The sequence below is a fragment of the Arvicanthis niloticus genome, chromosome 1, assembly GCF_011762505.2.
Source record: "Arvicanthis niloticus isolate mArvNil1 chromosome 1, mArvNil1.pat.X, whole genome shotgun sequence".
Taxonomy (NCBI): domain Eukaryota; kingdom Metazoa; phylum Chordata; class Mammalia; order Rodentia; family Muridae; genus Arvicanthis; species Arvicanthis niloticus.
Window position 1 is genome coordinate 138,417,664 of NC_047658.1, and position 25,992 is coordinate 138,443,655.

The 25,992-nt window shown below is 41.1% G+C and overlaps 1 protein-coding gene and 1 pseudogene across 2 annotated transcripts in view; one reads left to right on the forward strand and one right to left on the reverse strand.

The window, feature by feature from the left end:
• The window catches only part of Prkg1 (protein kinase cGMP-dependent 1), a 1,132,342-nt gene that overhangs the window by 450,134 nt on the left and 656,216 nt on the right, over positions 1 to 25,992 (reverse strand). The window lies entirely within an intron of this gene.
• Positions 16,473 to 16,614, forward strand: LOC117701683 (small nucleolar RNA SNORA17; annotated as a pseudogene).

The window sequence follows — 25,992 nt, forward strand, 5'->3', positions numbered from 1 at the left end:
AATGGTAACCCTAGTTCCAAGGGAACCCAACACCTCCGGCCTCCGTGGACTCTGTATTTGTGTGCACATACCTCCACACAGACACACAAACATACAGACACACAGACATGGCTACATCCACATAAAATTAAAACAATCAAACTAAGTCTTAAAAATATTTAAAGCATCCTTTATCTCCTCAGTGCTCATAATTTGTTCTAGTGACCTCCACGCTGTGTCTAATTTACCTTCAAAGGAGGCCACTGGGCTGAGCCACATCACTTTCTGGCTCCCTGTGAAGAATTCTGTCATTCTTTCTAATCATTTCTCTTCTTCAAAGAGCAGTTCAAACCACACCACACATGAGAATGGGTGCCTGGTTATGCCTAAGTTCTAGAGCAGAGATTGACTACATCACTACTTTCGATGTCTACTTGTGGAATCTACTAAAGGTTTCGATCTGTAATTTGAAGTCCCTTGGAAGGGCTTACATGTGCATTTGTCACACTAGCCTTATTTTAAATATATTACACTGAAACACTGAAACTGTACGTTTAATTTTTTGTCTGTCCCAAAAGCATGAAAGTGAATGTTTTCTACTTTTTAAAGGTTTACTCATATATATATATATATATATATATATGAATGCCCTATTTGCATGTATGCCTGCATGACAGAAGAAGGCATCAGATTCTACTACAGATGTTTGTGAGCCACCATGTGGTTGCTAGGAATCAAACTCGGGACCTGTGGAAGAGCAGCCAGTTCTCTTAATCACTGAGCCATCTCCCCAGCACCATTTCCATCTCTCTAGCCTCATACAAATATATAGCCCAGGCTGGCCTCGATCTTGTGATCCTCTTGCCTTCACCTTCATCAGCAAATCTTACTAGCATTTACCACCACAACTCTCTAACCATGGCTGTCTAAAAGGAGGAAAGAATTGGCTTAAATTTTATAACTATAAAGTTACAACCAAGTAGAGCACATAGTAGCTCACATAGCAGGAGGCCTGCATGGGTCTGCACCAGGTCCTCTCTATATATGTTAGAGCTGTTAGCTTGGTGGTTTTTATGGGACTCCTAACAGTGGGAGAGGATATGCCTCTGACTCTTATTTTGTCAAGTTTGGTTGTTGTCTCTTGGATCCCTATTCTTTTCTAAAATGGAAGGGTGGTGGACCTGAGGGGAGGGGGAGGGGAATCTGGGAGGAGTGGAGGGAAGGGAAACTGTGGTTGGGATGTATTCTATGGAAAAAGGTTCTATTTTCAATTAAAAAAGAAAAAAATTTAAAAATTGTTCAGTTGATTTATAAAAAAAGCATTCATGGATATCATTAGACTTTTGGGTTATTACAATAAAGCAGTTAGATTTATAATACCCAAGCACTGTTCTGTTTTAAGATTCAGTACACACACAAATTCGATGCAACTGAGACTTCAGGCTCCACCAGTCTGTAAAAGAATTTATCCGTCAGGCTAAATATATAAATAATAGGATATTTATTTAAAAGTTCATTAGGTTCTGTTTTACTCAAACATCAAGCTACATTCGACAGACTTGCTTTACTTCACTTCTTTGTTTTGTTTGTTTGAGGCAAGATTTCATGGTACACCACAGGCTGGTGTGCAACTCGTGATTGTCCCCTGCCTCAGCTGGGATTGCAGGAGTGTGCCACCACATTTAGCTTAAATTTGACTTGTAAATCTATGAGAAAAGCAAACCCAGTCAACAGGGCAAGAACTGCACTCAGACTTCTGGCCAGAGGCTTTCAACGCTGTTCTTGGCTTTGGTGGTACTGCAGCTGGATTGTGGACTCCCAGTGACTTAGACGTAAATTGCTAAGTGGTCCTGTTTCCTAAGTGAGGCTGTGTGAAAATCTCACCTCCGACTCCATTCCTCTTGAAGACCCCCATACTCGAGAGACCCTTCCTCAAGCCTCCGGAAATCGAGACTACAAGAAACCATACGTGGATGCAATCAGCAGAGGCTTTATTAGGGAAGTAAGCCGGTGGTCAAAACGACAAGCTCTTTAGCTCCAAGAGCAAGGTTTTGGCCCAGAGTGGTGGGTTAAAAGGTCTTTTATAGCACAGGGTGGGGGAAGGAAGGCATTTTTGCGCGCTTACACATGAATGGTTGCATTTTCGCGCACTTACACATGATTGGTTGTTTTACAAATTTTGAACATAGCACTGGGAAGACCAAGGGAGGGGTAACCAATAACAGTGGAACATTTCAGAGGAATCTAGCCCAAATGATCTACAGTCATGTGAAATTCACTCTGCACACTCATTCTTCTCAAAAATGTGTCGTATCCTGCCATTTACCAACTATTTCAGATTAACTATCTTTGCTTCTTCCTGCTATAGCCCCACCTAGGTGGCTGCATCTTTTATCTGTGGTCAGGAATGTGTCTTCCTGCCTTGGGCCTCTCCCACCCATAGGTGGGAGAGGCTTGAGGAATGTAATCCAGCAAGTGTCCTTCACCTGGAATGTGAAGGCCTGAAATCTTATTTTCAGTTCTGAGTTCTGTAAGGCAAAAAATCTACACATATTTCATAAAATGGCCTTTATAATTTTTTACTCTACACTCTTTCAATTCATGTAAAATACATACAAAGCAGTCAGTCAGAGACCCTTCACCCCTCTGCATGGTCAGTACTGACTCAGGCCTGGTCTGCCCCTCGCAGAACATCAGACTAACCTTCTTAAGCACTCAGAGAAAGTGTACATTTAACAGCTTGTCAGCGTCTGATCCCAACCTGCCCACAAAATATCAGAGTCAGACAGGATCTAGAGTGCTTCACATGTTTGGAATCAGCTAACTCAGCACGTGAGTATAAAGTCTTACATCATACCTTAAGACAGACTGTTTTTATGTGTTTCTGTGTTTTATAATGGACTCCTGACTGACTTTAACATAGAACTGAGAAGGATGGCATTCTGAGTTAAATTGTCTCATGGCTAGCGGTGCCTGTGAGGAACCAATACATCCTCATCTGATCAACACTTCCTTCCTCACAACAGGATATCTCAAGAGAAACACTTCCAGAGGGCTGACTTAAAGCAGCCTGTATTTAAGATGTGTTTTTTCATTATATAAACAGCTTATCTGGAATTCACTTAACTCCAACCTAGAAGTTACTTTGAAGGGTTGTGATTCAATCACCCGGAAGAGGCAAAACGCAGTAATGGCTGCATTTATCACTGATGAGCACTTCCTGTTTGGGAGGCTTTTGACCCTGTCTGTCTTCCCGGAGATCGGCTTGTTCAGCTGGTAATAGGCAACAAAGAAATAAACAAAATATTCCACCAGGGGAGACTCGTTGTGATCTGAATGCTGACATGTCTGGGTTCCAAACAATGGCTTGCCATCAGCAAGCTTTGTGACTTTGCTAGCTACTGTGTGCAATAAAGCTAAGCCGCCCATTACTGTGAGTGACTACTAAGGCAAATAAATGACAAAACAGCAAGCAAGAGATGAAGCTAGATCAAAGTAATTAATTCCCTGCCATTGAGTGACAGGCAAGTGCTCCCCACCACCAAAAAAAAAAAAAAAAAAAAAAAAAAAAAAAAAAAAAAAAAAAAAAACCCACACACATTCACAGATTTATCACTAAGTGCAGGAGTGAAATTCCAAGCTAGATCAAGATGTAAATCTGAGGCTTGAAAGAGAAATTCAAAGAAGTGTCATGGACCAGGCTAGGCCCAAGGGCTCACAGACTCAGTATGGAGACTGAGAATCATTAAGAGAGGAAAGAGTCAGGCACTCTGGGAAAGGCTGAATACAAGAAACCACACTCTGAGTTTGGCCCAAGGATAAAATGAGCTGTTGATGTCTTGTGGTTAGAAAGACTTAGCATCCTGAGTTAAAGGCCAACTGAAAGAGTGAGCTGAGAAATTCTGGAAAATGCTAACCTCAGACACTACAGCAATATTGAGGGGAAAAGAAAAAGGAAAAAAAATCAAGTCATCTTGGAGTTCATATTTTTAAGAGCTATTCTAGTTTTATTTATGTGTACCTTTGACCATGCATATATGTGTACATTGCTCAAATGCCCACAAAGGCCAGAAGTGGGTGTTGGATACCCTGGAGCTAGCATTCCCAGTAGTTGTGAGCAGCAAGAACTCTTTGTCATTGGACTATCTATCCCCCAGCCCCTAGAGTTTGTGTTTTTAAAACCATACTAGTTACTACATAGTTAACCTATGACAACAAATCCTGAAACATATACTGACATAAAATGCATAATGGGAATATGTGACTTTAAAATGTTACTACTATTAACAAATATTTATTAATGACTTACTGTGTATGGGTCATTAGGCTAAGTGAACCCCATACCTGGACAACTTTTGTCACATGCTCATCCACTTAATGATCAGGCCAGTCACTTTAAGTCATAGTAACTATACTGAGAAAATAACTATGACTGGTTGGTTGTCTTTACAAGTAACACTTTTGCAAGGGACAATATCGTTATGCCCAATTTTATCAGATGTATATAAATAAATTATCTAAAATGTTTAGACTGGAGCCAAGTGTGGCTGCACATGCTTTTAATTTCAGCACTTGGAAGGCAGAAGCAGGTGGGTCTCTGTAGATCAAGGCAGCCTGTTTTACAAAGTGAGTTCAGTCTACCCAGAATCACACAATGAAAATGTGTCTCAGAAGAAATTAAGGAAGGAAGGAAGGAAAAGAAAAAAGAAAGAATGGAGGGAAGGAAGGAAAAGAAAAAAGAAAGAATGGAGGGAAGGAGAAAAAAAAACAGAAAAAGTCTAGACACAGACCCAAAAGAATTTAATATAAATTGAAGTTTTGCAAGTCAAACAAATTGGAATCCAGATGTTTTCAACTTCTTGAAAGACACAGGAGATTAGAGAGATAGCTCAATAGTTAAGAGCACTTCCTGTTCTTCTAGAGAATGAGAGCTCTTATCCAGCATCTGTACCCAACCAGCAGTAACTCCAGCTCCGTGGATAGAAGATGATATGAGACATGTCTTCTGTGTCTTCTTCTGGTAGCCTTAGGTATTTCAATCATACCCACATACACACTTCCCACACAAGCAAACACTTAACACAAATAAATAAATGTTTTTAAAAGGAAATAGAATAAAGAAGGAGCCTTGATGAACTATTCACTGCCAGTTACCCTCTCTCTACAAATTCCACTCCTATGGTAGCTCATTAAAGCTGACTTGAAATGAATCACTCTCTACTATGTAATCTAAACTGAAGTGTAATGTGGTATTAAATTTTAGGCGCATTTCCCACACCTCCTCATACACCAATAAATTAGGAATTAAATCAAAAGTAATGTGAAATTGTAATGAGGTGGAGGCGGGGCTTTTAAAAGAATAATGGAAACTTGGTAGTATTCAACTGTGTGCTTTTTTGATGACTTCTAGTATCCTGGTTACCCAGTCTATAGATCTATGTTGTAAGTTTACCCCCAAAGTATTTCATCTACCTAGATGCCAGCATGAAAGAAAGGTTTGACTTTCCCAGTACCGATGCAATATTTCCATGGCCTGTGTTTTGACTAAAACAAACATTCAGTTCAGTAAGACAGAAAGTCATTTGTGAGCAATAGTCATCCCAAGGAAACGTCCTGGTGGGGTGTTTCAGTTCAGCTGCTGAGTCGGAATCATTCAGATCCACTTAGCATAGTTTACCAGGAGGAATAAGACTTGATGATATAAATGTTTTGGTATAATAGAATTTTCTGTAAGAAAAATATTCTTAGGAAGCCTTTAAAAATAAAAGTCAAATACCAAGCCATCAAGGATGCCAAGAACAATTTAACTGTTATTGAGACTTGAACATTCCTGTCAATGTGATCAGCTTCTCTTCTTCTGGGGCAGCTCTAACCTGAGAGACTGTCCAATAAGAGGTCTGCCTAATGAACATGGAATCAGGAGAAGGACTGCTTAGTTGAGCTCAGAATTTAGTATCAAGTATCAAAATTAATTTATTCACTTCACTCTTCAGATCACAATGCAAAAACGACTTCTCACTAGAATCTTTTTCTCTCTTGGAAGAGACTTGGAAAAGCCCTGCAAATACCTGGGAGTCCCCACACTTGTACTAAGAGAGCAGCGTCTTTCTCTTTTTTTTTTTTTTTTTTTTTTTTTTGTTTTGTTTTGGTTTTGTTTTTGTTTTTCGAGACAGGATTTCTCTGTGTAGCCCTGGCTGTCCTGGAACTCACTCTGTAGACCAGGCTGGCCTCGAACTCAGAAATCCACCTGCCTCTGCCTCCCAAGTGCTGGGATTAAAGGCGTGCGCCACCACGGCCCGGCCCAGCAGCGTCTTTCTTAGAGAGACAAAATTTATATTTGGTGTGCGTTAGTTGCTTTTCTTGTTACTGTAACAAATTACTTGACAAAAGAAACTTAATGAAAAAGGGTTTATCTTCTCTTGTGGTTTGAGGAAATAGTCCATCACAGCAGCAAAGGCATGATGGCAGGAATGTCAGCCTCCTGCACACATGCACAGAGCTTTGTTTACTGCGTGGCTCTAGGTCCTGACAAGTTAGCAGTCAATATGATCATTACATTTGACAATCACACCGAGAAGTGGTGGCACATACCTTTAAACCCAGCACTTGGGAGGCAGAGACAGACAGATTTCTGAGTTCGAGGCCAGCCTGGTCTACAGAGTGAGTTCCAGGACAGCCAGGGCTACACAGAGAAACCCTGTTTTGAAAAACAAACAAACAAACAAAAAACATTTGACAATCACATCATTGAAGTAGAAACAGTAGAAGCACATTGTACTTAAAGCCAGGAGTCCTAGACCTCCTGCTATGGACACATTCAGCAGTAAGGACCTTGCACAGTCAAGTTTATTAGAAGCTATGTCATGAATGGGGTCTATTAAGGAATTGCTATGGTGTTTCACAGACTTAATGTCTTAACATCAGAGAGTTCTGCGTTGGAGAGGTTAAAAGCAATCTACTACTTGAAGCTCAACCATCTATCGAAGCCTCCTACAAATTATTATGAACATAGCTTAGAAACATTCAAACTCAGTAGCTCACTTTCCTTTGAGCTTATTTACATGGCCTAAATTATTCTGACAGCTGACTGCACCTTACAGATACTCGGCAGGGCCATGTGTGACCTGTGGCAGAACACAAGTGAATGGCTTCCTGGGAGAAGTGCTAAAGACAAATTTGGCCTCTGATCAGTGAGTGTTTTTCTCTCTCAATTGGTTGGTCCCATGGGACCCAAAGTCCAATTCAGACACAACGAGATGCAACAGTTGACCCCTCCCAGAGGAAAGGTATCCTTGCACACTAGACAAGCACAGGCGTAGTTGCAAGCCTAAGGTGCAGATGGCTGAATGGCAGGTGCTGCTGCTGCTGTATCTCCTTGTGAGCCACTTCTGAAGAAAGTACTTACTCTTTCCCTCTGCCCCTGGAAATGCTGGTTCTCTGACATGCAAAGGCCTCAGTGACTCAAGACAAAGTAACTGCAAAGATGAACCTCTGCACTGCTGACCAAAACGAAAATAGTTCAAGAATGACAGGGGTTGACAATCAAAATTTCAAAAGAAATCAGAGCATAGTCAGAACTGCTGACCCTCAGTTCCAACAAAAGTCCAGGAGACGAAAGAGGGAGCCAGGTTGTGTTGGGGAAATAGTATTTTGTTGTCAGATATAGAGGGACACTCCCAGGGGCACTAGAAATCAACTAGTGGTCAACACACCAGTAGTTATTTACACTGGAACAGCAGATTTCATATTATTGAGGAGGCAGTCAAGGAGAATGTCACAGAGAAAAAAATATGTTCAGTCCAAGGGGAACTTCCACACTAGAGGATACAGGAGTCCAATGTTGAAGGACTCCCCAGGCTGCCTAGAGAAATGTAAATTGTAGATTAAACTTGGCTTCCAAATTGCTCATAGTATATAACTTACATAGGCTGCTTAATTGTTTCACTTGTATAAAATATCAAAAAACAATGTCATGCACTGAGCCGAGCTTTAGTAGAAATAAAAAGAGCATGTTTTACAGGTTCATATTCATTTGCCAAAGCAATTTATTTATTATTTATTTTTCATTATTTATTTATCATGTGCTAATTTTGACACAGTCTACAAAAAGCAAGAAAAAAAAAATCCAATCCTGGATCCTGACAAGTTTGCATTTAAAACTGTATCTATGCTGCCAAAGTAGCAGACAGGAGATCATAGGGAGCGCCTTCTTAAGCTTCTTTTTCTTCTCCAGCAAAATAAAGATGATATCATCTGCCTCATATGAGTGCTATGAGAGTTTAATGGACATCAACAAATAAAAAGTGTCAAATCCTTAACCAAGTGTCTAGACAACAAATGGAATCAATAAATCAATGTTTCTTTCTCCCACACACATAGATTTAAAATATCATAGTTCTTTTAAGAATGCTAGAGAGAAATGTGGTCTATGGTAGCATTGCCCTAGGGAACACAAGGGTGTGTGTGTGTGTGAGTGTGTGCAAGCTATCAATAGGAAGGAAGAGTTTCAGAAATATCATAGTACATTCTGGGAAATATTAGTGCCTTCAGACTCCTGTGCTTCTAAGATATTGGTTAATACATGTTTTTAAAAATAAAATAGCATTAAGGAGAAATTACCATATCATCTCAGTTATTCTATAAATCTAAAAGTACTGTAAAAATAGACTTTAAAAAATTTTTTTTTAGTGCTGACTCTTGGCAAGATAATTTTATATTCCAATAAGTAAATAATCCTAAACTAATTTCTCTAGTGATTGTCCAGAGTGCTTTTTAAAGTATTTGCTTCATAAAGGCCATGGATTAGTAACAGACATGTTAGAAAGAGTGGTCACAGGAAACATGGACCATCAACTTTTATTTTCTTTAAACTGTCTCGCCGATAGTGAGAAAAAACATTGAATTTTCAATTTGTCTTATTATAAACTGTGTGGAATTAGACTCTGGAAATTCTGTTTTATTATAAACATATAGTTCCTTCAACAGCCTTGCTGTTTAAAAAAAAAAAAAATGTTCAAAATCTCCTGGCTAGACAGAGGTCTGAAACTCATTTTCAACTATTTCCATGAAACCTCGGAGGATAGCTGTTTGGGAGTTAATCTTTAATGGGGCTCTTAAAGGGTCGATGAGCTTGAGTCACCCACTGAATGCATTTGACTTTGAAGACCACTGGAAGGTCCAAGATTAATGTGAATTGATATTTTTTATAGTGTTTACTGTACCCATCGATAGTGGCTAATGCTAATGTAACAGCTTCCAGTAAGCAACTGCTTAAAAAAAAAAAAAAAAAAACCTGAAAGCATCCGTCCATAAAAACAGTGGAAATGCTTTCCATCCTCCGCACCTAAGACCTGCTTCTCTCCCAGAGACAGAAACTTATACACAAAACACGCATAGCCTAACTCATTGTTCCTCATCTAGGGTGCTAGTGCGAAGCAAAGTTCGACTCAGGAGAGTTTGGGTACCACAGGGTACAGGGCTGAAAAAAGGGGATATTCACGTGTGCATCAGTTACTTTTCATCGCTGCGACAACATGCCTGACAGCAGCAGTTTAAGGACGGAAAGATTTGTTCTCGCTCACTGTTTGAGGGTCGACGCCATCCCAGCTAGGATGGCACCGCACGCTGTGGTCCCTGGAACAGGAGTAGCTAGTTACACCGCATCCACAGTCAGGAAGCACTAGCTCACTTGCCGGGTTCTTTTACTCAGACAGGAACCACAGCCCATGGGACGATGTTACCCACTTTCAAATAGATCTGTCTTCCTCAGTTAGCCCTCTCTGTAAATGCCCTAGATGATTCCAAAGCCACATCAACTGACAGTGAAGGTTAACTGCCTGTCTTTGCCTTAACGTGAGTTGTGGAGCCTCAAAGTCTGAAGTTGAAACCGGGTTTGTTCTGCTAACTGAACAAGTGGTCCCTGGAGTCTGGGCCTAGGATCTGATATTCCGGGATTAGGCTGTCTGGATTCAGCATCAGTTCTTCTACACAGAAGCTTGATGACACTGGATACAGCAGTCAGCAGAGTGTTTCAGGCTCATCGTTTTATTTGAGACAGTGTTTTGCTATGTAGCCCTAACTAAGTCTGGAAGTGTAGACGAGGCTAGCTTTGCATTCACAGAGATCCACCTTGTCTCTCTGCCTGCTGAACTCTGGGATTAAAAGATCGTACCACCATACTTAGCTACATTTTTTCCCCCAAGATAACAGAGGTACCCACTGAATACTGGTTTGAAGGATTGAGAATTCTCAGCCAGATGCATAGTTAAAAGACAGTAACTGTTGGTTTATTTAAAGAAAGAATTTCAGTGGCCTACAGAGGGGGAAATTTAAAGTGAAGAAATGTGGGCGAAAGGAAAAGATATGGAAAACATGCTGAAGTCATTAAATTTCAAATTAAGTTAATTAAGTAAACTGATGAGCTAATTAATTAAAATAACCTGTTAAAGTTGCCATTAATGAAAGAAACAAAACACTTTCTTAGTATTCTTTTTATTCTAGTTAATACTTGAAATATTCAGAGATCAGAAATTTCAAGCGTTTCTCTTAATTTGCTAAGAACAAAAATGATTTCGAATAACTCAAATTTAAACGTATAGTGTCACATGGATAGGCAGCTAACCCCCCCCCCCCCCCACACACACACACACATGAGAAGACAAGGAGAGCAAAGGTAGTGGAGGGGAGAGGAAAAGGAGAAATAAAATGGATTGGTGTGTGTGTGTGTGTGTGTGCAGGGGCATAGTGTGTGTATATATGTATGTATATGCATGAACTTGTATGTTCTGTGTTTGTGAAGGCCAGAGAAAAAACTCAGTTGTCAATTCACAGGCATTGTGGTAGTTTGAAGGATAATGGTCCCAAAGGCTCATATGTTTAATGTTTTGTCCCCAGTTAGTGGAACTCTTTGGGAAGGATTAGGAGATGTGGACTTATTAGAAGGGTAGGTATGAAAAAAAAAAAAAAAAAGAAGAAGAAGAAGAAGAAGAAGAAGAAGAAGAAGAAGAAGAAGAAGAAGAAGGGTATGCATGGCCTTACTGAGGGTGTTCTACCACTGAGGGTGGACTTTGAAGTTTCAAAAGCCCACCCCAGGCCCAGTCCTCTCTCTCTCTCTCTCTCTCTCTCTCTCTCTCTCTCTCTCTCTCTCTCTCTCTCTCTCTCTCTCTCTGTCTCTCTCTCCCTTTCCCTCCCTCCCTCCCTCTCTCTCCTTTCTTTCTTTCTCCCTCTCTCCTCCCTCTCTCCCTCTTCTCTCTCTCCTCTCTCTTTCTCTCTGTAGATCAGGATGTAAAGCTCTCAGATACTGCTCCAGCACCATGCCTGTCTTTTCCTCAGCATGATGATCATGAACTAACCCCCCAAAACTGCAAGCAAGCTCCCCTCTAAATGATTCCTTTTATAAGAGTTGCCTTGGTCACAGTGCCTCTTCACAGCAATAGAACAGTAACTATGACAAGCATAATACACATAATTTTTGAGACAGGGCATCTTACTGGCCTGCAGTTCACCCTGTGGACTAAAGTGGTTTGGCCAGTGAGCCCTGATAATCTGCCTGGATTACAAGCATGTGCCACCATGTACAGTTTTTGTGTGGGGTTTGAAAACTGAACTTGTTCAAGCAACTTCCTGTCTGACCCATAGCCTCAGTCTGTAATTAATTCATTATTTTAATTATTTTTTGCTTTCTGAACAAGAAAGAGAGTCTACTTTCTGCTAAATAGGAAAAAGCTACTGAAGCAAGAGGCCAGATTTGCGGCTTTAAGGCAATGCCTGGAGATTATCAAATAATCTACCTCTGAGATGCTACTTTCCCTCCCTGGGGCAGAGGGGCTTCTACTCAGGCTGACACTCAGAGCTTGATTTTCTTCCCTAAAGAAACAGAGAGAGCAACTGAAAGGGCAGCATGTTATACACGGGTAGCCCATCTCTGAGGAGGCTCTATGGTCCAGCTTTTCTATCCCATGAGGTCTCTGATACATCTACCTATGCCTCTGCCTAAAGCCTAACTCCTAAGAACCTTGCCTGGTTGCTCCATGTGTCCCTAAATTCTCTTTTCAAATAGTTCCATATTAAGACTTACTTTGCACCATCCCATCTGCATGGCTCTTAATAATGTCTGTGTGTGCGCTAGCTTTTCTGGAGAAAACCCTGCCAATTTCTATGTATCTTGCCTTTTGCTCAAAGAACAAAAGCCAATTTCCCTGCTGTGGCCAGTCTCAGATCTTTCTCTCCATATTTCCCCCTTAGGTGGCTTTATCCTTTTAATTTCATTTACTCTGTATTGAATTGATGACTTTGAAATTCCCCCGAGGTCCAGGGCAAGACCTACTAAACACCTATCACTCCTTCTCATCTGGATTCTGGTTCTTCCACTTCAATTTCTTATTTGAAACTCACTTTGAAAGCTGGAAGTCCATACTTCTCCTTCCACATTCCTTAACAGAAGACCAACACAGATTTCTCTGTCTGTCTGTCTGTCTGTCTCTCTGCCTCTCTCTCTCTCACACACACACACACAACTCACACACTGTTGATTTGCATTTAAAGTTTATTTTATTTGTTTGGTTTTTCAGATAGGATCACACTATGTGGCCAGGTCATGAGTTCATAATCCTCCAGCCTCATCCTACAGAATAGGGCAAAATTAACTGATTCTACTTGGTAATACGCTTACTAGTCTGTTTTCAAGCACCCCCTCCTCCCATCCCAGTAAGTGACTAAATCAAGTACTTATCTCATGACTACTAAACAGAAAAAGAAACCATTGACTAATATGTCAAAAGCCTTCCACAGGCTTGCTTAAATGGAAATTCTGAAGATCTAATGAGATAAAAATCTATTTTCCCAATGTAACAGGGTCAGCAAGATGTTCAGCTGAAGGTAAATCAATCTCAACCTCTTACACTAACCATGGCCTCTAAGTCCTATCTCCAGTCAGGCCCCAGTTTATAGTGCCCTAAACAGCCTTCCCCCACCCCCACCCCCATTGAGATAGGAAACAACACAGGCTTTCCTCTAAGAAAGAGAACATAAAATTGTCTCAAAAGACCGTAACAGTACCATGGGCAAATATTTTGGGTGGGTAGCATAAGATGGAGCCGAAACACCCCCTGAACATCTGCTGCTGAAGCTGACCCACTTACAGTGTTCAGGGAGACTAGTAAATACAGGCACCTGTCTCCTAACTGTTGCTTCCTGCCCCAGTTGTTGACCTATCATGGGGAGATAGGCTTTTGTTCCAAATATTCATTTAAAACTGCCCTAATAAAGATTAGCTTTAAAGGTAACACTAATGCTAATGACATTTGGACCTGAGACAAAAGGAAGCATAGAATCTTTCTTTTCAACTTAGCATTCCATGCTCAATTGGAAACATAGCCTGTAAATCTGTCAGTAATATCCTTCTGCATAACTAATCTGAACCTCGGCACTCCTAAATCTATTAATGCTGAATGGACAAGGACAGTGAGCGGAAATGAAGTGTACATGATGACAGCCACTGAAATATGTACCAAACTGTATAAAACCATACCCGGAATGACTCGGTCATTCATTTCAGCGATCATTTTAACATTGACCTTTGTCACTAAAGCCTTCATTCTGATATACATCTCTTCTGCCAATATCAAGTTAGAAATGAGGGAACACAAATGATATGTCTTTGAGTATAGATGAGGGAGCATAGCTTACCGCTTGGTTTAAACTGCCATGTTTAACATTGCCAACCAGACAGGATCTAGGATCATCTAGATCTGCTAGGCACAACTGTGAAGTATTGTGGAGATTAGATAAACTGAGGTAGGAACCCCACTTTCTCTGCGGGTGGCACCTCTCTAAGATGCTATGTTCAGTGACTTTTAAAGGAGAAAGTGAACTGTATTAGGGTTCTCTAGAGTCACAGAACTTACAGAATGTCTCTATATATTAAGGGAATTTATCTTAATAATTTACAGTCCATCTGACTCAACAGTGAGCAGCTGTGGATGGGAAGTCCAGGAATCTAGTAATTGCTCAGTTTCATGAGACTGGGTGTTTCAGCTGGTCTGCTGTAGAAGCTGGAATCCTGGAAAAAGGAGGTTCCAACAGATGTGCTGGCAAGTAAGTGCAAGCAGATAAAGAAAAAAGAAGCCTTCCTTTTTCCAATGTCCTTATGTAGGCCTCCAGCAGAAGGAGATCTAGATCACAGGTACTCCCCCCATTTCTGGATTGTAGTTCATTCAGATATAGTCAAGTTGACAACTGGGAAGAGCCATCACAGTGAGCATGTATGTGGAGGTCAGAGGTCTTACTTGATTTTTCTCATCTTAATTTTTGAGACAGAGCCTATGGAGTTGTTTTTGAGCATTTATATGTGAGGGGTGTGGTTGGGAGTGGAGAGTGTACTACCACACAGTGTAGTTAGATGACAATGCGGGAGTCAGTTCTCTCCCTCTACCATGTGGGTCTTGGGGTTTGAACTCAGATGTAAGGTTTGGTGGGAAGCACCTTTACTGCCTAAACCACCTTGTTGTTCCTTGAAACAGGGCCTTCCACTGTTTATGTAGCTCAGTGATTCAGCTAGGCCGCCTTGTCAGGAAGACTCAGAGCTCGTACTATCCGTCTTCCCTGTAATGAGGCTGCAGCTGTCTGTGTGCCTCCTACCCAGCTCTTTCCACAGATGCTGGGGATGTGAGCTCAGGCCCTCCTCTTGTGTGGCGAGCATTTTACCGACTGAGCCTTGAGTTTACAGACAAAGATTTTAAGGACATTCTGTCAATGCGATGCTCTAGACCTGCAGTTGCAGTCCCCTCTACCCACCAGAGCCTGTGTGACCTGGTTGGCCTTGAACTTGTTACATGCTGAGCCATGTGTTGAGGCCATACATAACTTGTGGGGCTCAGCTCTGAGCACCCAGGTTGTAGGCACACACCTCCATGTCCACTTCCACTGTTGCTGTCTTGAGATTACGGGACCATCCCTGGGGCTGAATACACTTTAGCTTTATTTATTTATGAATACATTTTAGCTTTATTTTTAAATTCATTTTTACTTCCTCTTATGTTTCCAATTCATCCGAATTTCATCTTCCGTACATTTGCCTAATTGTCCCGTGTGTGAGCTACAGTTTCTCCATTTGGCAGAAGACAGAGAGTAGGCTGATCATGGCATTGCTTCTGTGAAGTCTTCCCTCCGCAGATTCCTAGCCGCAGCATTTCCTCCTCGTGGCAGAGCTAAAGCACCCACTCTTCCTGCGGCACTCCTGAATTCTCCAGTATCTTGAATCACTTTTTGATGTGGACACTTTACTTCTCTGGCTATTAGTGCCTCCATGCCTGTATCCCAAGAAAGAACTGTCTTTGTAGCTACTATTCCTAACCTACTAGGAACCGAATGTTAAATGAATTGTTTTCTCCTTGCTGTGACAAAATCAGCTTAAGAGAAGAAAGGTGTGTTTGTTCTGGCTCACAGATCCAGGGTATAGTGCATTATGGTATAGTACATCATGGCGGCCAGGGCACACAGCTGCAGAAACTGAAGTAGGCACTCACATTGTCCTAATCAGAAGCACAGAAGATAAATTTTGGTCCTGGGCTCATGTGATGGCTATTCAAAGTTGTCAACTTGGCTATATCTGGAATGAAGTACAATCCAGAAATGGAGGGCACACATGTGATCCAGATCTTAAGGCTGGAAGATACAGGCTTTTGATCTAGATCTTGAGGCATAGTGATCATGCAAAGTGAGGCCCTGGCAAGGTAGTACACACTTTTAATCCCAAAAGACAGAGGCAAAAGATCTCTGAATTCAAGGCCAGCCTGGGATAGAACAAGTTCCAAGCAAAGAACAGTTTAGGTCCAGGTGTGGTGGTACACACCTTTAATCTGGGTCACACCTTTTGCTGAAGGCCTACATAAGGACAACGGAAGAAGGAAGACTCACTCTTCTTCATCTGCTTGCACTTACTTGCCAGCACATCTGTTGGGACCTCCTTTTTCCAGGATTCCAGCTTCTACAGCAGACCAGCTGAAACACCCAACCTCATGAAACTGAGCAACTACTAGATTCTTGGACTTCCCATTCACAGCCGCTCACTGTTGAGTCAGATGGACTATACGTCATTAAAATAAATTCCCTTAATATATAGAGACATTCCATAAGTTCTGTGTCTTTCACAGTTGCTTCAAGTAAGTCACAAATCCAAAGATAAATACTTAGAAGTCAAAGCAAAGTGGACATATAGTTAGCTTTAAAATTCACAGTAAGCTAAGGAGATGGCTCTTCAGTTAAGAAAGTCAGCTGCTCATCTAGAGGAACAGGGTTCAATTCCCAGCATTCCCATGGCAGCTCACAACCATCTGTAATCCCAGCTTTAAGGGATCCAATGCCCTTTCTGGCCTCTGTGGGTACCAGGGACAGGGACACACATGATACACAGATGTGCAAGCAGAGCATCCATACACATAAAGCTAAATTTCTTTTCTTCCATATTTACAGAGCTCATTACTTAAGAAATGCTCCCTGCCCCTACAAGGCCCCCTGGCCTTACGGGTGTGGCTGCTGTATCACACATGTTTCAGTAGGTGGCAGAGAGGAGAGAGGCTTCATTTATGTTCAGTGTTCTGAGCATATGAACATCTGAATGATTCATAGCCTAACATTTCTTTGGGTGGGGGGTGGGGGGGAATAAAGTGATCCTGAGACTACCCGTCCAGCACAGGCCCCTGGTGAGAACGAGCCCAAGACAGACAACACTCGAAAGGGGCCACTCAGGCAGGACAGGAGAGGAGCGAGCAGGAAATGACCACCAGACTGGTGCCTTGGGGCCTGGACTGGGAGCTACCCTGAGTTGGGTGCAGTGCCTTGCAGGCCTGGGTGTGGGACAGGGAACAACGGACCATGGGACCATGCCCAATGACCCCTGCTTGAGCCATAATGCTCAAATCGAGCATAGTACTCTTGAGATAACCCCAGATACTCAGAAACCCTGGGCATCACTAAGAGGAGCAAGTAAGTTGTGGAGAAATGACAGAGGAAGAGAAGCAGAAGGACGTGGGCACAGTGAAGAGAGGCAGAACTGGAGACTGAAAGGCAGTGAGGAACAGCCTGATGTGAGTAGCCAGTGATGTGAGTAGCCAGACTGGGAGCATGATGCAGTCCTGGCCTGGGCTGCCACCAGGGGCCACATCCGGGTCCATGGTCCTGCAGCAGCAGACTCTGTTACCACCAAAGACCAGGTAGATGTCCTGGTCTGGGCTGCTGTCTCCTAAGTGTTGATGTCTGAGGGCTGTGGAGAACTGGCCCCACCCTCACCTGGGCATTGTGGGAGAACGGGCCCTGGAGGCATGAGAGCAGACCCAGCCACTAGCCAGCTGCAGTATTTGGGAGAGTGCCCCACATGCTGTGGGAGTTGTAGGTGAGCTGGCTCTAGCTCCGCTCAGGGAAGAAATATCCTCCTCCCCTTTTGCTCCTCACCACTCGGAGCAGGCAGTAGAGGTGACCCAGATGGGGTCATTAGAGCAGAAGAACTGGTCCTGCCCCTCACTCGCTGCAGCACTCAGGAGAACAGGCGCTGTGCTTCACCTGGGCAGCACAGGAGAGCTGGCCCTAGATGTGAGGGCTGTGGGTGAGCCAGCCTGAGGGCATGAGTGTGGGAAAGCTGGCCCTGAGGCTTGTCTGTTGGGTGGTGGCAAGGTTGAGATGCCCTCCTCCCCTCCCTTGTCCCTTGCCAACTATGGCAGGAGGGAGAGCTGGCCCTGGGGGTCATGTGAATGGGAAAATTGGCTTGTTGCTCACCAGTTGCAAACAGTTGAGAGAGTGGCCCTGTACCTCCTCTGGGCAGCAGGGTGGAGCTGGCCCTGGTTGTATGGGTGGCTGTTGAGACAGCCTCAAGAGTGTGAGAACAGGAGAGCCTGCAAGCTCAGCAGCTCAGATGCCTCTCAGGCCCAGATCCAGGACTTTGAATTGACCCACCCTGACATCTACCCCATTGATGAATTCCTGGAGTGCATGAAGAGACTATATAGATCTACAGATCCAAAAATACAGGATTTCCATGTCACGGGACAACAGCAGGATATTCCAAAGGAATCCCAGTGAGGGTCCAGTATTGATAGAGTAGCAGAAGCCAGTGGTGTTGTCATACCAGACCAACAAGTCATTACAGTGAACATTGGCAAGCAAAAAGTGTGGACAAACGGATATGCTGTGGGACACACGGTGACACTACAGCTTCCACAAGGAGATTTCTTTTCTCTGTTGGGTGGAGGGTTGCAAGGGTGGAGGGCAAGTAGGAGGAGGGGCAGAGATGAATGGGACTGGGGTATATGATGTGAAATTCACAAAGAACCAATAAAAAGTAAAAGAAGAAAAAGAAAAAAGAAAAGCTGTGATATGCATTAGAATTACACGTGAGTGGGATTTTAACTTTAAAAGGGGGCTGAGCACCAGTTCATCTGAACATTTCATTTGTCTTTTCTAGAAATGGCATCCTCCAGATGCTATATGAGTTTACATGAGACACGAGGGTTAAAGACCAAGATGAGACTGGAGATCTGGCTCACTTCTGGAAGATGGCATAGCATAAGAAGAAGTCCTGCCTTTATTGTCCCATCTTCCGTTTCCATAACAGACACCATACATTCTAGAAACACCAGGGGTTTTTCCCTCAGGTTCGCACCAACTTAATTTTCACACTTCCTTCGTGAAGGGTTATTATCCCATCCTTACAGGAAATAAATGTACAGAAATTAGAGGATTTGCACAATGGCATGCAAATAGAATTTGAATTTCAGCCATTTGGTTTTCTCTTCTACTTCCTATCTCTCTTTTTGTTCCTTAGACTCGGGTCTCCCAAGCATCCTTTGAAAGACTACATGAGTACATACATGAGAAAACAGAAACAATGGATGATCCATGAAGGAATACTTTTTATCTCGACTTTCTCCATACTGGCTGGAATCATGGGAGATTTTCTAGAATCAGGTTAGGAGCCTGGAAGGATTCTCTTAAGGCTTATTTTACTTTTTAAATTATAGGTGTGTGGATTCAGAGAAGGATATGTACATGTGAGCTCTGGTGCCCTTAGATGTCAGAGGTGTTGGATCCCCTAGCGCTGGAAGAAGCTGAACTCAAGTCCTCAAGAGTAGTACAGGCTCTTAACTCTTTTTTTTTTTTTTTTTGCTTTGCTTTTTTGCTTTTTTGCTTTTTTGCTTTTTTGCTTTTTTGCTTTTTTGCTTTTTTGCTTTTTTGCTTTTTCGGTTTTTCGAGACAGGGTTTCTTTGTGTAGCCCTGGCTGTCCTGGAACTCACTCTGTAGACCAGGCTGGCCTCGAACTCAGAAATCTGCCTGCCTCTGCCTCCCAAGTGCTAGGATTAAAGGTGTGCTCCATCATTGCCCCGCCAGGCTCTTAACTCTTAATGGCTGAGTGTTCTTTCCAGCCCTGAGCCTGAAGTTTTCGTTCAAAACATTTATTACCACAGCTGCAGCGGTAATCTGCAGGAGTTAGGAAAGCATCTGTCAATGATTAAGGTAGAGAGACCCTTCTGAACACCTTCCGATCATCACCTCTTCAATCAAGTCCACTCTATTTTGAAATAGACTAAAGAGCAACATGTCTCCATGCTATTTAATCTCTATGAATTAGAATGAACTCAATAAAGCTAAAATTAATGTTTTAACTTTCTTAAGTCTGCTTTGGGTACATAATAGGCCTTTTACAAGGGTGTGTAGAAAAAATAAAGAAAACAGACACATATTAGCTAAGATTGATATATATATATATATATATATATATATATATATATATATATATATATATATATATATAAAGTAATTTATAGCAGTGTCAAGCTGGTATGTGATACAGAGGAAGGGACCTGGCAGGAGAAGGAGGTGGGAGCTGAACAAACCCAGAGAACCCTTTCTGAATGGTCTAAGGCACCAGAGGACACTGGGCTTCTCAAGTCCAATATTAATTCTTCAAGGACATGAAGCCATATTGATAATTGTCTTTAGGCTGAAAATATACCTGATAATAAACTTTGAATATTCTTATTTGGAATAATCTCACCAAGTTAATAATCTAATCAATAATATGCAAGCTTATGTGTTTGGGGATGGCAAACTGATATCTATAATTTACTTTGAACTATATTAAAAATAAGATGGAGCTGGGCATAGAAATGCACACCTTTAATCCCAGCACTCAGGAGGCAGAGCCAGGCAGATAGATGAGTTTTAAGGCCAGCCTGGTCTACAGAGCAAGTTCCAGGACAGCCAAAGCTTCATAGAGAAAACCTGTCTCAATAAATAAATAAATAAATAAATAAATAAATAAATAAATAAATAAAGGATATGACAATAGGTAGAAGAATGTTTGTATAATGAAGCAGAATTAGTAAATTGTGAGTGGTAAAATCCAAATGATGAGTATATAGTTAGTGTTCATCACCAGCAGGCACGTACAACCTATGGCCTGCAGGGTACATGCAGCTACACGTGCTCAACCATAGTTACGACTGTGGCCCGACACATTATAAATGTACTGAAAACATGAGGGGAGTTTTTTATTCAAGTTTTTAAACTTGTCTCAGTGTCCAAAAGATATATGTGGCTGTTAAGCCTAAAGTCTTCACTTTTGTTAAATATTTGGAATGTTTTTAAAAAAAAAATTATTGGGTATCAAATGCATTAATAACATTATTCCATGCATAAAGACTTTGCCTCCATAGCCTGAAATTTTTATTAATTAGAAATAAAGTCAAGCCATGACTTTATAAATCAAATTTAATGTTGGAGGAAGAAAAGCATAGATGTATAAATCCTGAGCACCTTATAAATTTTGATATTAGAGTAGTACATGAGGGATGATATATTGAACAGAAATTGTATCTTAGATTTTTATTGTTTTCTGGGCTAAGGATTTGCAGTGTGGTATTCTCAGTGCTGGGCAGTGGTAGCTAGTCACAGATCTCTGTCAGCCAAGAACAGAGTAAACAACCAACACTCTACAGGTTGTCCTGCTGGTAAACTGGGAACAGTATTCAACACATCATTTTTGACTGTTTTGTTTTTAATTTTAGTATTATTTTGTGTATATGATCAGCCTGCCTACATGGATACATGTGAACCACATCTGTACCTACCTGGTACCCTTGCAGGCCAGAAGAAGGCATCAAATCCCCTAGAACTGGAGGTTACAGACAGGTTTTTGTTTGGTTGTTTGGTTGGTTGTTTGGTTGGGTTTTTTTTGTTTTGTTGTTTGTTTTTTGTTTTTGATTTTTCTGATTCTTTGAACTTATTTTTCCACTTTTGTTTTTTTGTGTGTGTGAATCTTTTTTTCCTTTTTTTATTGGATATTTTATTTATTTACATTTCAGATGCCATCCCCTTTCCCCATTTCCCTTCCCTAGAACCTCTCTATCCCATCCCCCTCCTCCTTTTTTGCTTTTATACCATTTTAATTACATGCAAGTATTAAGGTCAGTTCTAGTTTGAGAAACTAGCAATACAATAAATGCAAATAATCAAGGAACAAGAAAGACAATAAACACAAATAGTCAAAGAACAAGCAAGGCAATAAACAAAATTCCGTGAACACTCCCTCGATCACTGTTTCTAAGTGCTTATCAGGATGACCAAAATATCTGAGCCAACTTCCCTGTCCTAGCCCAAAGTCATTTTCATGTCTGAAGCCTACTTCTTTTGTTATAGCCTAAAATTTAGATTCCTGTCTGGAGTTACTCCTTTGTTCCAGCCTAAGATTTAGATTCTAGCCTGAAATTACTTCTTTATTCTAGCCTTAGATTCCTGCCTTCCCATGGCCTGAGGTCAGTATTTCAATTTTGGTCAAGCTTCAAGAATGGCATATATAGCTTGATCGTGCTAGCCCTTTTTGTCCTGGGAATATTTTTATTCCTTCCCATCATGTTAAAGCTTGTCTTTAACAACATCAACAGGTTGGCAGCCAAAGTACATGGCCTGAAACTAAAAATAGACCCCCAGACAGAGTTACTAATTTACAGACAGTTAAAAGTTATCATGTTGATGCTGGGAACTGAACTCAGATCTCCCGAAAGAGCAGTAAGTGCTTGTAGCTAGTATGCCTTTCTGCTTGTCTATTTTATAAGATGGGGTCTCATTATATACTCTAGGCTAGCCCTGAACTTGTGTCTCCTGCCTTTGATTTCAGCAGGCTCAGACTGCAGGTGTTTGGCATACCTAGCTTGATTTAGTGTGCGTTCAACTTAGGATGGGACATGAGCCAGCACGTTTAGGAGCTTCTGTGTATTTCTCCTGTGCTTTTCAATTGCTGGCATCAGAATTTGCTCATCCCCTTCTGGGAGCCATGCAAAACAGGACACTGGAGATTCACACATGAAAAGGGTGGAAATCGATTTCCTCCCACAAAAGATAGAATTAATTGGAGCCTTAATGAATTATCCATAAATAAAACACACATCAGGCTCAGATGGCAGTTCTTGACTTCAGTCCTAATTCAGGGTCTCAGAAAGTACATTCCGAGGAGCAGGGAACGTAGCTTAGTTGGTGGAATATGTGCCCGGCATGCATGACAGCCCTGGGTTCCGTCCCTAAGATGTATATGGTAGTGCATGCTACAACATCACTACACAGACAGTCAGGCAGTAGAAACAGAAGAACCAGAAATTCAAGTTTATCCTTAGTTGTATAGGAAGTTCAAAACCAGCCTTAGCTACATGAGATCCTATGTAAAACACTCATAATAATATTACAATCAATGGTCGAAGAATAAGAATAAAATAAATGTACTCCAAGATAGAAACATACATAATCAATGGTTGACAAGAGTGGGTAAATGAGAGAGAGGGAATTCATTTCTGTTGTTTTTCCAGTCCCTAATGCTGCTTTGGCTGGGAGGTATGTGAAGCCTCTTCTGTCTTTGTAATTCCAGCATGAACGACTCACCCACCAGCTCTTTCACTCTGCCTCCTCAGAAGCTCGGTTTTCAGAGTACACCTCCAGAAATTCCCCTACAAAAGCAAATGATCACGGTACTTTGCTATTGAAGCCTTCCCTAGGCCAGCCTGGTTCTCTGGAGCAGGCTTGGGTGTTTCTGTGGCTGCCGCCTACCAACAAGACAAATGGAACAAACGATCTGTTTTCAGATAAGACTGACTTCATCCCTTCTTTTCAGTTACCACTGAACCATTGGATAGAAAAGAGAAAGTACAGAGGCAGCTTTAGATTCAGTCTTATAAACATTTAATGTTCCCACACCTTTGGGCTATTTGAAGTCATGCCTAGTGGTGGCTCTTTAGGGTGATATATTTCCTCACAACTAAGAAGAAACCAATTTTTCTTAGTGTTCTTTCTTTGTGTAGGACAGTCTCTCTAAAAATTTATAATAGCATACTTGTACACTAATCTGATTGTGACGGTCAATCTCAGGTACTATTCAACAAGTAGTTACTGAATGCCTGTCTCTCAGACTCCCAATGCTATCAGGAATACAACTAAACTAAATTAAACTAAAGTAACATTAAACTAAGCCCCTTGTCATTCAATCATAGCTTAAAAGAAGGCATGGTAAGTGTTTTCAGAGAACAATAAAGTGAGCATTGTCCTGGCAATGTGTTTCAAGTTCTAATTATGTTTCAAATAGATCTTGAAACAGGTGCAATGATTTGCCCACCCAGCACAGTCAAACATTTTTAAATGCACTTCTGATCTCATCTAAGAGTTATAAGACAGGAGGTGAAACTATAGCAACTTTGACAACTTACAAATTAGGTGGGGTTATCTACTATAAGCAAACAACTGTGATTGTTTGAATGATAAATTAGAAATATTAAAAATATTAAAAATGATCATGAAAATGTTTTTAAAGCTGGTCATGGGAATCTGTTTTATAGAAAGCTCTGTCCATTAGAATTCCTAGAGCTGAATATAGTAAATAAAACTATTTAATAGCTGGAGTATAAGAAATATTTTTGTCCTGTAAAATCTCAGAATTTAATATTTTTCATCTTATATATGCCCAAACTATCATGAGTACTAGAAATTAAAGTTTAGGGGCACAGAGAAGGAAAATCATGTTTAATTACTAAAGGTCAGAGGAGTTCCAAATATAAATTTCGGTAGCTGCGGGATCAACATATGCAGCATCGTGGCCATTGGAGGCTCACCTGCTACACCAGCAAACACGTCCTGTAGCTAAGCTTAGTATTGATTTGCTTACAGCGGCTTATTCTTGTAAGTCCAAACTCCTACTAAGCCTGTTGATGGGGTTTATTCTTTTATCAAACCATCCTCAGCAAAGACAGACTCTTTGATGTTAAGTCCTCAAATAAGAAACACACTTGAGGGATATAAAATAATCACTAATCATTCACTTGCCTTTCATCTGTTTCTTAACGAAGCAACAAATATAAGACAATAGGAAATCTCAGATTATAGGTCTATTAGTGACATCCAGAAGAATCCTGGAGAAAAGTGTATCCTTGTCTCCTCAACAGAATGTTCTTACCATCCAACAACACCTCTAGGGCTCCCCTGCGGCATTCCAGAATTTGCTTTGAATTTATAGTTTTAGCAGCTAATGACTCAGATATTGTGATATTGTAAATGCACAAATCACTCTTGCTATGTCCGCTTCTTCAACTTTACACACACATACACACACACACACACACACACACAAACACACATACACCAACCAGAACAAAGGTATAGACCCAAATTCAGAGTAGCCTTTTTCTACTAATCTTACAATTTTGGCAAAATTTCTTCCCAAACTAATTAAATGAACAATTAGTAGTATTTGATTTAAGACTCTGACAGCTGGGTAATGGCTCATACCTTTAATCCCAGCACTGAGAGGCAGAGACAGGCAGATCTCTAAGTTTGAAACCAGCCTGGTCTACAAAGTGAATTTTAAGACAACCAGACTATAAAGAGAAACTCTTTCTCAGAAAAAAAAAAAAATGACTGTGACAAAAAAATTTTAAGGTGAAATAGGGTTGTTTATTGTGTGTATATATGTGTTTTGAAGCTATATCTACTTGTCCATTTAAATTTGAGTAGTGAACTTTAATTTTCTCCTGGGAGAATGTAGTTTATAAGCCCAGTGGACAAGAAGGTTTGATTTAGTTTGTGCACAAAATGTGGGTCATGTAGATTGTGAACAAAATTTAAATAACATTAACAATTTTGTGCCCAATATAGCTGCATGTATTCAGTAGTTTATACTATTTTTAGAATTATCATGGGATGGTCGTTTGTTAAAAATAAAACAGTCCCACACAAGCCATTATTTCAGTCTTTCACTATACAGATATGGCTGCTTCAGACAAACCATGTGAATTTCGAAACTCATTCTTCCTCACTGTGCCCCCCAAAAGGCTGTTATACTCCCTCCCCTCTTTGCATGAATAACTCAGAGCAAGGTCAAAGCCTTAAATGTGTTATTTGTAGTCCTTTTCTTCTCAATCATCAGTAAAAATAAATTTTCCAATTGCCATTCATGTTTGTATTTCATTACTTTTGAAGGCCAGAGCCTTTGTAACATATGAAACAGCCAAAGTCAGGAGGCAGCACAAAGCAAGGCAGAGCTTGAGACTCAAGACCTGAACTAATGCTGCTCTAAGCTTAGCGGTCTGTGTCCTTGCCTGGGGGTGCAGCCTTAGGGAGGCAGCCCTAGACACCTCACAGCTCCGGAATCTCTAATCTCTAGTTCCAAAGCTAGATTGTTCTTTTGACTTACAAATTTATACATTCAATATTTGGGAGCATCAGTTCTAATTTTATTATGTTTGAAATTCCCTTCCTGGACTTAGTTTGCATTTTCACCAAAATTTTAATGAACCCCTCCAAAAACAAGGATGGTGGGTGTTGTGGGGGACAGGGAATTTTAGTATTCCAACTTGCAGAATGAGTGCCAAGAAATGAACTATGATGTAGAAGTTGGGTGATCACATGATCACAGTGTGCCAGCGTGTGCTCCTCAGCCATATTAACTCAGTACTGGGGAAGATGTGGAAAATGGAGGAGGCTACGCAT